We start from the raw sequence: 12,929 nt of genomic DNA on the forward strand, positions 1-12,929 counted from the left end.
TCCAAACTGGCGGTTTTAACTAACGGAATGGCCAAAATACAATAGTTTGGTAATTTGGAGAGCTACTTTATCACTTTTGAAACATTAGGGGGCTAAATCGAAAACAGCTGGTAGTTTGGAGGGCTTTTTTATATTTTTCCTTTTTTTTTTTTTTTTTTTTACTGTTTAAATATTATTTAAATTATATTTTAGGGTTAATAACATTTTTGGTACCTGAGTTTGCACTTTTTGATTTTTTCCTCCCTGAGTTTTAAAGCCGTACAAATCTAGTACCCAACCTATGGAAAAAGACAGAATTACTATCTCCGTTAGTTCAATCAATGAAATTAGCACGTGTCACTCCCATAATACGCCATGTGGCGTAAAAAATTAAAAATAATAAAAGAAACTTTTTTAAGTTTTTATTTTGTTATTTTTTAAATTAATAAATAAGGAAAAAGTTTTTGAAGCAAAATACAGTTTTTATTTTTAAAAAAATACCAAAATAAAAATTATTGCTCCAGAAACTTTTTTTTTTTTTTTATTTTGTTATTTTTTAAATTAAAAAATAAGGCAAAAGTTGGCCTCAAGTTGGGCAAAATAGTTGGGTCTTTAGCATTTTCCAAAAATAAATATTATTCCATAAAAATAACATTTCATTATAGGTCTATTCTACATATTATACGTGTCCTTAAAGTTTAAACTTTGGACTTTTGTTCAAAAATTGACTTATCTAAAATTAAGTTTAAAATGATAAAAAAAAATAATAATAATAAATTTAATTATTAAGTTAGTACTTTATTACTGAACAATTGCAATCTCAATCAGTTCACTTCTTAATCAAATTGTCAAATGCACGGATCTCCACGAAAATCACCTAACTTTATCATGTGGATTTACTTGATCCATTTTATTACGATGCAAAGCACACTATTTATGCGTTATAAACTTATAGACCAGTATTTGCTGCCTCACCATAATTATTTTTTTGGTTAGTTTGATGAGACAATTTAATAAAAGTAGTTAAAAACTCTCAATTTCGGTCTCATAATTTTAATGAAAAAAAATTGTGAGTGAATAGTGAGTGCTGTTCACTCACCTATTGAATAAAAAAGTAATTTTTATCTCTTTTTGTTTTTTATTTCTCTCGCATCCTTTAATAGTTAGAGAAAAAAGTAAACAAATCTTTAAAAAATAATATTTAAATAAAATTGTGAAAGTTGATTGATAACATAGTGAGACTGATGGGGTGATCAACAAAAGTGAGTAGTTAAAATAATAATAAAAAAATATATACTTTTGGTTATTTTAGTGAGCTAATTTGGTAAAATAGACTTAAAACCTTCATTCTCAGCCTCACCAATTTGACAATATATATATATATATATATATATATATATATATATATAGTGAGGGCACAGTACTCACTATTAATTTACTCACCAGATGAATAAAAATAATTATTTTTCTTTCCCCCTTTTTCTTTTTTGTTTCTCTCTCCTCCTTTAATAGTTAAAGAAATAAGAAACAAATATTTAAATAGAATCGTAAAAGTGGACTGTTAAAATAATAAGGCGGTTGGAAATGCTCTAAAAAATTGAATAGTTAAAATAAAAAATTTATATATTTTTTAATTATTTTGATAAATAAAATTTGACGAGACTGCTAATAATGAAAAATGCTTACCAATTTGACTGCTTCATTGCAGGTTCTGGTTTACCCTAGCGATCCACCGTTGGATGAGTCAAATGAGCGTGGTTGGTGGAACCCATTAGTGGTAGTTAAGCATGTGAGTGTTGCTGTGGAAGTAGTTGAATAATCTTAGAGCATCTAAAGCAGTGTAGCTAAAAGAGAGATATTAGCTACATTTAGCTATTTTTGTCTTTTTTTTTTGCTCCAACAGAATAGCTTCATATTAGCTATTATACCTTAACTGCTACAGTGAATAGCTTCATATTGCTATTCACTGTAGCACACTAGATTGTTGAATATAATATTATTTTCACATTATTTTCTCTCTTCTCTCTTTCCCTCAACGTTTCTCTCTCTTCTCTCTTCTCTCCTTCCCTCAACGTTTCTCTCTCTTCTCTCTTCTCTGTTCATGAATTTATGATACAAATTCAAGTCTTTTGAATGATCACCAAAAACTCCCCAAAAAAAATTGAATAGCATGCATATAATTGACAAACTAAAAATGAAAAAATAAAAATAAATAAAAATAACACACAAGATGATGCAAAAACAGTCGCAGCTCCAAAAAAATAAAAAGATTAAAAAATAATATTTAATAAAATAAAGAATCTGTTGGAGTTGATATTAAAAAATAATTAGCTAAAATAGAGAATTGTGTTTTTTGACTAGGTAGAATACATCTTACTGCTAGAGATGCTCTTAAAAGATCTTGTATCAATGTTGTGAATCCCCAAGGCCAAGTTTGTTAAATTTTTTTTGTTCTTTCTTTTGTTTTTTATTTGTTTATTATTAAAGCAAATATTCTAAACGTCCAAAATTATGGGCGATGATTCAAGTTCATGTGTTGGGTTTAAGTAATTAAACAAGTCAAATTCATTTGAAAAATGCTAGACATCTCAAATTTTTATTTCAAATGATGTGTCACCATCTCATGAGTTGGTGACACATTTTCCAAAATAATAAATCTCATGAGATGGTGACACATCATTTGAGAACTAACTTTTGGAAAGAAAATTTGAGATGAATAGCACTTCTCAATTCATTAACCATAATTCTTTAATTTTGTATTAAGTTTGTATTGAATTTGCGAATCATGTTAAAAATTGTCATGTATCGGGTTCGGGTCGTGTCGAAATTAATATGAATATAAGATAATATAGGTCTACTCTAACTCAATCATTTCAATTAAACAGATTAAATTTATCAACTTTAACCTTTTTAATTTCGTATCCTAATTTATTAGGACTTACCCTAGCTAGCTAACCCATGGCCATGTTTATTGGCATGTTATGATACGTTCATTCGTCTGCGTGTGTGATTCAATTGACAACTTAATAAAGGAGATCATGTGATTATGATTACATATCGACATGTCGCTCTCTTTTGTGCATACTTTGTTGGGATAAAACCCAATAATTAATGGGATCCCGGAATATCTCTCTTTGCTTCTATTTGACGAAAGGAAAATCTTTAACCAATTTGTACAAGAAAAGGGTTTTCTAACCTCCCATCCTTTTGCGAGCATTCTCAGCAGACTCTTTATAAGGGAGTTTGTTTCCTAAGTTTAAGAAATATGTTCAAAAAATCGCAAAAAATATCACACAACAGACTTCCTAAATAAATCATAAACATTAAGATTGCTACAGTGGAACCCAATGTTTTGGGTTCTACTATTACAATTCTTATGATTATTAAAATATTAAAAAAAAATGATTCTCTCTCTTCTCTCCCCTCTCCTCTCACAATTCTTTCTCATCTCTCCTCTCATATAAATAATATAATTAAAATAAATAAATATTTTAATGATATAGTGAATGATTAAGGGAAGCTATTGGGGTGTATTTTGACATAGGAAAGCAAAAGTAGTTTGGATCCTTAAATGTATGAAAAATGACGAGAAAGCTGCTGGGAATACTCTTATCCTCCACTCCCTATATTACGTTTTACCGATAAATCCATATTTTTTAGAAATTATTTTATGCCAAAAATAATTTGTAATTATTTTTTAGAAATTACAAGGGAATAGAAAGAAAAAAGGGAATTCGATCTTGTAATCTCCGCATCTCCAACCGATTGAAATACCTATTAGGACAAAAGGACGGGAAGCATTGAATTGAAGATGCCTTTTTTTTTACCATGTTCAGTTCGGATATATATATATATATATATATAACATGTTTGTATAAGAGAAGAGAAGAAAAATAAAATTAAAAAAAAAATAAAAAAACTCGATCTCGTAATCTCCACTTCTCTAGAAAGATGGGAAGCATTGAATTGAAGATGCCTCTTTTTTTTTTTTTTACCATGTTCAGTTCAGGAAAACATTACATCAATAATTTATGATTAATTGGAGGGTGATACTGAAAAGCATGCCAATGCAGATAGGTGTATGTATCTACATGATAGGTGCATGTATCTACATGATCTTGACAGCTTGACTTTGTGAGTAAGAAGCAGCAACGTTTTTTCCCAGCTTGACTTCGTGAGTAAGGAGCAGCAACGTTTTTTTCCCAGCACGTTTATTCCCAGCTTGACTTTGTGAGTAAGGAGCAGCAACGTTTTTTCCCAAGTCTTGGATTTGGAGGAAGGAGACGACGAAAATGTGAATTCAACACAAGCATGTCTGACATTTGCACTTACGAATTATTAACGTCGGAGCGATGACTTGTACGAAAATCCAAGGCTTCAAACTTGCAAGCATGAACGCACCAAATGAAAAAAAAAAAATATATATATATATATATATATATATAGAAAAGAAAAGAAAAGAAAGAAAGAAAGAAAGAAAAGAAAAGATAACGGCTACTTTCGTCAATGTTTATTATTATTATTATTATTATTTATTTTTAAGAATTGATCGCAAGTTAAATTTTTAATTAAGATTATTTATAAAAACAAGAAAGGTCAAGCACAAATGGTTTTATTGGGTTTAGTAAAAGGTCACTTTGATGTTTAAGTCGAAGTTTTTCGAGTGAATGAAAAGAACTCTAAGATAATAAAAAATGAGATTGTTTGGCTAGAAATATTGAACATACATCAAAGTAATTCAACTCCTTTTTTATGAAGTGTTTTCTCGCGTGTTGTTGGTTAGGAGAGTGGTTTATAAGCTAATGGATTTGATTCGGTGACCTCACTCGGTTAGACACACATTTTTGAACTCCAGAAAATAGACAGATGCCAATAATCCATGTGTCAGGACTAAAATATAGTAGATACAACCCTTATTTCACTTTTTATGCGCTGATACCATGTTAAATTACCAGTTATCCCAAAAGCTTAAGCTTATTGGAAGAAGTAAATTTAATCACTTATTAATACTTTAACATGTCCTTCTTGATCAAGTTAAGTTTGGTCAGCCTTTAGGGCTTTACTGAGAATGAGTCTACCTAAGCTAGTTAACGGATTGAAAAAGCCTGCTTTTAGGAAACTTATTTTGTGGTACAATTTTTTTTTTTAAAAAAAAAAAAAGTGTTTTGACATTTTTAACATTTTTAACAATCGTTAAGGGCATGTTTCATTTTACTTTGATGTGTGGACAATAAATCTTATGGTATCATTGGAATTAATTAAGCTTCAAGGATGGGACTTGAAAACTTGGCCTTCATGGTAACTTTGACTTTGTGTAAGAGTGATACGATGCTTGAAAGGGCTCTTTACTTCAGGCTTTTGCTAAGCAAGATAGAGTGTTAAGATCTCTTGTAATTGACAGACCAAATTACAAACTATTCGAGTAATAAATAAGAGAGAGTTTTGATAAAATCTATGTAGAAGTGCATATGAGGTTACTGCCGTCGTTCAATTGGTTGCCTAAATAGGCCGCAATTTGAATGACTAACTGGACATTTGGACAACCCTAGAGCACATTTCTAAGATTTTAGGGTGAAAAATATTTTGGTATTTGTAGTTCCCTTTATTCTTGAAATTCAAATTTATACATGAATTATGTCCGCACCAAATAATAAAATGGGCCACTTCATACCTTATATTTAAAAGTATTATTACTCATTCTCATTTTCTCTGCTCTATTAGATTTAGGAGCGGCAAAAACGGGCCTCTTTGTAATAGTACTCTTTTTTCCGCACTAAATAGAAAGAGAAAAAAAGAAAGAAAGTAGAGTTCAAGGATTAAAATTATTATAAATTTCATTTTTACATATTAAATAAACAATCAAGCAAACTTAAAATGATTAAATTCTATTATAATCAAAATTTTATAGTGCCAAGCTTTGCCCCAGAAAAGTAAAAAAACCCCTCAAAAAGTTTACAAAAATTCTGCGGTCCTGCCCTAGAGCTCCTGCGTACCTAACCGGTCACATGGCGATTTTGTCAAGCATATTTAAATCATTTTGAGTCAAAGTTTGCCCAGCTGGCTACCCGTGCGACACGAACTTAATTTTTTTTTTTTTTTTTTAAGTATTTTAAAAGTGAAAATTATTTTTGTATTTTAATAAGTGTTTTATATTTTGAGTTGTTTGGTAATGGATTTGTCTTGCCAAAAACAAACTCTCTTTCATTTTCTCTCACCTCATCCTACACCAGATTAAACTGGTTTTCTCGCTAGGGTTCCTCATGGTGTTCTCCTCATCCTAAGTGGATATTGTTTTCTAAAAAAAAAAAAAACTTACCCCACCGGCCCCTCATATATTTTTTAGAAAATAATATTTACGTATGATAAGCAGAACACCACAAGGAATCGTTTTAGAATAATGCTACTTTTCATATTTATTTATCACATTTATTTTACAAAAATTAATATGATACGTTTTAAGTGACTTTCTATGTCAGCCATTTAAAAGAAAAATATCATTTAACACAAGCAATGCTACCCATAATGTTATCATATCACAATGAATTATTATTTAAATAAAATATATATTTAAAACATTCTCATATGTAATTTAAGTTAGGTAGAACTAGGATGCCTTTCTTTTCTTTTTTTAAGTTAGGTAGAGCTAGGATGTTTCTTCTTTATCTTGACCAATAACCAACAACCTTGGCACGACTGCTTATTTTGTATTAACCAACAAGTTGAAATAGAGAAAATTAAAAACCCCTAGGGAAATAACAAAGCCAGGAAAATAGCAAATTTTTAACATGTTACTTGTGGGAAACAACAATCCCTTTAGCTAATTCAATTATCTCTCTAGCTATATATATATATATATATATATATATATATATATATATATCTGTGATTTATTTAATAATTTTGGGTTTGAGTAAGGCTTCTAAATCCTTGTAAGTCAAACAAGCTTAACAAGGCCAAATTTGTAGGCCATGACCAAGATCTTTTATGGTTCAAGGTGGTAGGTAATGGATGAATCTCTACATGTAGGCCTTAATTAATAATTAAACCAAACAATGACCATGAGTCCATGACTATTACTGAATCTATTAGGCCATCACTAGCATGTTTGACATTTTGTTGTACTACTAGTTTGTAATAGTTGCTTGATCACCACCAAAATCTTTGGAACTTGACCCCACATATCATTAACGCCCTTTTTGTTAGGCAAAGTGAGAGTAATGCTAGAAGTAACTTTTGTATCGTTTTAAAAATGATGTAGCTTTTAAAATTACCATTAGACTTATGATTTATTACTATTGAATTTTAATCAAATAGTAATTTTAAAATCCACATTATTTTGGAGGGACACATGAGTAACTTTTAAAATGAGAAATGATAGAATTCATTCATTTTTCAACCTTCTTTTAACCATCTCCACCGTAAATGAACGAATCTACGATTAAATTTGTGTAGGGTTCACATGAGTCTATAAATCTAATGGTTGATATATGCAATTTGTAAGATGAGATGAAAAAAATATTGACGTGAATTATTTCTCTTTTAAACTTACTTGGTAAAGTGACATTACCATGTCAGCTAAAAAAATATTTGCTCACCTTGTTCTTTTTGATGAGCGCTACCTCAAACCAACAAACGCAGGTGGTCCAAACCACAAAATTGAATGTCAAGGATGGCCGTAACTTATGCTGATAGCTCATTAGAGGTGGTTATGAGTCATGACCAACTCAAGGGCTATCAAGGTAGTGTGACCACTCTCAAAAGTTTAGTTGAGAGGCAAAAAAAAAAAAGGAAGGTGTCAATATTTTTTCTCATGTCATTTTACAAATTAACAATTAAATTTTTAGACTTATGTGAACTTCACAAATTTAATAGTTGATTTATTAAATTTGTAAAAAAATATGGACAAATTATTGACACCAGACATTTTCTTTTTTAAAAAAAAATTGGTTGATTGACAGCACCAAGTTGCATTGCCACATCAGCACATAAGTTGGCCTCAGAACTTGCTTTTAAGTGGGCCTGGTCCAGCACAACTTAACACCTTGTAATAAACCGAAATGTTGCCAATCGAGGCCCAAGTTTCTACAACTACTGGACGCGACCCATTTCAACCCGGTTGATTGGTTGCCAATTTTGCCTTGCTTTCTAGGAAACCCACCGCAAAGCAAGATAAAGCAGCAACGGGTAGAAAGTTCAGGTAAAGCTCTTCTTTTTCCATTGATTGCGTTCTGAATTTGCATTTTGCTTTTCGTGTTTTCTGTTTGATGATTGAGCTTCAATGTATAAAAACTGGTAACTTTGCAAAGTTGAATGTTTGGGAATTTGGGCAATCTTTGGAAACTGTTACCACCTGGGTGTTGTCTGTTGTTGTCAATGGCTTGTGATTCTAGTTTGGTGGGTTTCTGAAGATATGGATTGGATTGGAGGAATTTCCTCTGGTTAACCCAGTTTAGAAAAAGAAAAATCTGTCTTATTCTATACGAGCTTTGTTAGAATATATGGAAAATATATTATATTTTTCATATATTCCATAATTATGCTGATATTTAAATATTCTTTATTTATGGGTCGATTGTAATCATATATTGGGATTGTAATTAAAAAAAAAAAAAAAAAAAAAGAATAATTTGTTGTCAATCTTTCCTTGCTCGTGGCTTGTTTGGTTCTTCAAACGGATGGAGTTGCTGAAACAAGGAGCATATGGGTGGCTCAAGGACATAGACGGCCCAATTTGCTTCTTCTGCACACATATAGTGGACATCTCTAGATTGCTTCGGCCACTCATGCACAATGAAGGTGATGAAAGGAAATCTTGGCAGCACTTGGGATTTCCAAGCCTTTGAGGACCAAAGGTGCCATCAGATTTGGCAAATCACGCCAAATAACAAAAATGTGCCAAATAACAGAAAGCCAAAAGACGCAATGGCTGATTTTTTTTTTTTTGGTTGAATACAATGCAAGATCTATGGTGATGAGATTTGCAAAAGTATTGACTATCATGAACAAGACAATAAACCAGAAGATGGAAAGGAAAGAAAAATAAAATTCATAGGACCACTGGATCGAATATTGGCGTTAGCCTATATTGCTTTGATACCATGTTGAAATAATAAATATGAGGGAATATAAGCGGAAGCAATATAGAAAATAAACACAAAGAATTTACGGGTAGTTCGGTGTTAAACACCTACGTCCACCACTCGGAATACTCCTAAGGGCTACATTGTGCTCATTAACTTTTTTTTATCTACAATACAAAGATCCCTATTTATAGGGTAATGTCTAAATATAAGTTTGGTAATCAAATTCCCTTGATTTGATTACAATCCCAATATATGATTACAATCAACCCATAAATAAAGAATATTTAAATATCAGCATAATTATGGAATATATGGAAAATATAATATATTTTTCATATATTCTAACAAGCTTGTTTCTGTCGATGTTGCATAAGGAATTTAGTTAAATTGTGAAGATAATCAGGAAAGGGAAGTTTTTGTGAGAGAGTTATAGGGGAATAAGGATAGCCATGCCTTATGTTTGGGATAGATGCCCATATCAGGTGGACTCTGCAACTTTTCCCTCTTAGGCTGTCCGGATTTCACTGAAAATCCCAATTTGTGAGGAAATCGGTAGGTTTTGAATGGTTAGATTCATCCTCAGTAGAATAAGTTTCCTCATTGAGAAGTGCAATAATGACTTTCTCATCAATGAGGACCCTTGAGTTTCATTATATATGTTGAGTCTCATTTGTTGAGGAGTTTGAACTCACTCAATTTGAGGTGGAGTACTAAAGTATTAATTAAATAATTAAATTTACTATTTCCTATCACATGATGATTTAACGAATTGAACCTCATCAATGCTTCATGCATTAAGTTCTCTGCTTCTGGACTAGCAGTGTAAGTGGTTGACTGTAATTAAGAACTAGACATGCAAAGATATCTAAATTTTGTGTGTAATTAAGAGCTTCTGGATTGAAATTTTTAAGAGTGCTGTCTTGTGTGTAGTTATATCTAAATTATTTCAGTTGAAAACAAAGATATGGTGGTGCCACTGTCCTCTCTTGTGTGTGACTAAATTAAGGTAGACATCACACTATGAGTTTGTTTGGCCTGTGATTTAATAGGTAAAAATGTGTTTTTTAAATAAAATCACGGAAAGTATTTGTTTGGGAATGCATTTTTAAAAAGTGCCGGTTTGAAAATGTAAAAAAAATCTACGTTTTCAATTGCAAGCAAGGAGGTGCGTTTTTAAAAATGCACGATTTTGAAAGTTAAACTACGATTTTAAAAGCCAAACCATTATTTTACGGCTAAACGCTTTACTGCATTTTTTTTAATTCATTTATGTTCTAAAATCGCAAAACTGAAGAGACCTTATGCTAACACTACACAATAAATAATTGATCTTCACAATGTGAAAGAATGAATAAATAAGTTTATAGTTCAAACTTCAACTGTCTTTTGATTAAGAGCTGTGTATCTCCATCTCTCTTTTTCCACAAAGTCAGCATCCAAGAACTGGGAAACAAATGCCCAAAGCCTGTATGTGTCTTCGAAGTTTGTCAAGAACCCTAGTGCTGCTGTGACCACTGGTATCTGAAAATGATGTTTATCTCTCTTCTTGCCTAAGACAATTCCTTCAACTTCAGTTCTTGTTGTCTCTAATATTTTCTCCCTCTCTTCTTCATACTTGTCTGAGAACCAGATGTGATGCAAAAACCCATGGCTTAATGATATATTTTTCCGGTCAGCGAGCTTCTGTACAAGGGTGGGGTCAATCTTTTCTCCTTTCCAGTCAAACACATTGAATGCCACGGCAGGTCCTCGATTAAACTTAATCTTTGGTCCATAGATTCTTACCAGAAGCAGAGGCTGCCCATTTTCTGTATGTGGATGTTGGAGACTCAACAATGCATTTACTAACCAATTGATCAAGTATCTAGCTCTGCTACTAATTAGTATCAGGCCCAATGAATCTGCATGATCCAAGCCTCTGCATTCAATCTCTGAGCTCCAATTTACACTGCCTTCTGAGTATTTGGATCGAGCAGATTCAAAGGGTGTCTTTAGTTCAATGACTTCAGAGAATTACCTTTCGCATTACAGGGACTTCTTCAATTTCATGTGACTTAGAAGTTTCACCACTTTTCTGCTCAACAGATAATGGGCCGGAGAATGAGTGCTGCACAGGCACATCTAAATCATCTTTCGACAGTTCGAACTTTGCTTTTTGTTCAATTTCCGTATCAGTATTTGCTTGCTCTTCAGGGAATTGGAACGTTCTTGATGATGGAACCAGACTCACAATACCTATGCTTGTAGCATTGGTTGAATCCTTTAAGATTGAAGCACTGGATTTCTTGACAAACAAGCATCCAAACCCAGATGGATTTTCCCCAAAAACTTTGTAAAAAGAGCAAGTGAGGAAGTCAGGCTTAAAAATAGAGAGGCCTAAGGTGTCCATATCCTTTGGCCCCAATGCACATGCATCAAGCAAGACATGCCATCCATTCCCCTGTGCCATGCTCATCCACTGATATGAATAGGAGGATCCAGTCACTCTTGACTGAAGGGGAAAAACGAACAGTCCCCTATTCGTTTTCTTCCCTCTACTCACTATCATCTTTCTTAATTTTCCAGATTGGAGACTCCGATTGGGCCATGAAAACTCAGCTGACATGACTCGTGCTCCTTTTTCTTGGAACTTTGAGTCATCATTTCCACTGCTTCACTCTCATAATCATAAACCGTAAGAAGATTTTGATTAGACTGAAATGGATAACAGTCTGCCAGAAGTTTCAAAGCAGATGACTGATTAGCAGTGAATACCATGGTGTAATCAACTGGAGAGATATTCATGAAGGCCATGATTCTTATTCGGAGCTTTGACTCCAGTTCCGATTCTTGGTTACCATACTGTATCTGGGATACCAAGTTCACCGACTTGTAGGATATATCAAAGAAGGTCGGCTCAGGGAAATGCAGCGACGGAGGAGACGATGACGAAGAAGCAACTACAGCTTTTGGAGAGTGACTCTTCTGCTGATGCTGAGCATGTGAGAAGAGACCATGGCCAATATTGTAATCGAGACAGACATGGTTGTTGTGGGTGATGTGGGAATATTCTTGGGCTCGGATTCGATCAGCCTGATCAGTCTGATGGTATTTTGGGTATGCTTTGGTGAAGTTATAAAATGATTCATCCAAAGAAGGGAGGGCCTCATGGTTTGTGAATCGGGTGTTTTGGTTGAGTGAAGAAGCTGTGGCTACTGCAAAGTTGTGCCTTGCTGCGGAGATGTTGGTAGTAGAACTGGGAATGCTGGGATTTTGTGACTCAAGAAGGGAAAGAATAGGAGTTGGACAGCAGCCATTAAAGCGGACCTCTCGAAAGCTTGATGAGTGCATTCTTTTTCCCCTCTTTTTCTTCTCCACCCTTATTTTATTTGCTCCAACGATGGCTCCTTTAAATTCTTATTGGTTACCCGTATGTGCTCTTTCTGTCTGAGAGTTAATTTGTTGCTGCAGAAATGAGGAAAGAAATGGTTTTCTTGATAGTGGAATATAGACAGGTTGTCTTATCGGGCTTAACGTGACAAGTCATCTACTCGTTTGAACCTGGCTTCCAAGAATTACAATGGTCGCCTTTGTCTTGTACCCTATGGCTTGTGTGAAAGGAGTAGATACTCTCAATGCTCCTGTCTTATGTCTTACATTGTCCGTTGACTGACACAGCATTTCACTGGTTGACATGGTAAGTGTTACATGTACTATCACGTCAATTTGTAAGAAATTTGTGATAAAAGTTGTTTACCGATACCCAAAGTAAGCGACCTCAGCCACCAATGCTTTGTCATGGGGCTCTTTTTCTTCCTCATAATGAGGTTATAATTAAGGCCACATCTGACTTGAGAAATGAAGTGGTTGTGGTGCTTCACAAAGAGA

General features: G+C 33.1%; 1 pseudogene; it reads right to left on the bottom strand.

Annotated features, from left to right (window-relative positions):
* Positions 1 to 10,424: 10,424 nt before the first annotated feature.
* Positions 10,425 to 12,392, bottom strand: LOC132173921 (uncharacterized; annotated as a pseudogene).
* Positions 12,393 to 12,929: the final 537 nt, after the last annotated feature.

The sequence above is a fragment of the Corylus avellana genome, chromosome 3, assembly GCF_965113065.1.
Source record: "Corylus avellana chromosome 3, dhCorAvel1.hap1.2, whole genome shotgun sequence".
Classification (NCBI taxonomy): domain Eukaryota; kingdom Viridiplantae; phylum Streptophyta; class Magnoliopsida; order Fagales; family Betulaceae; genus Corylus; species Corylus avellana.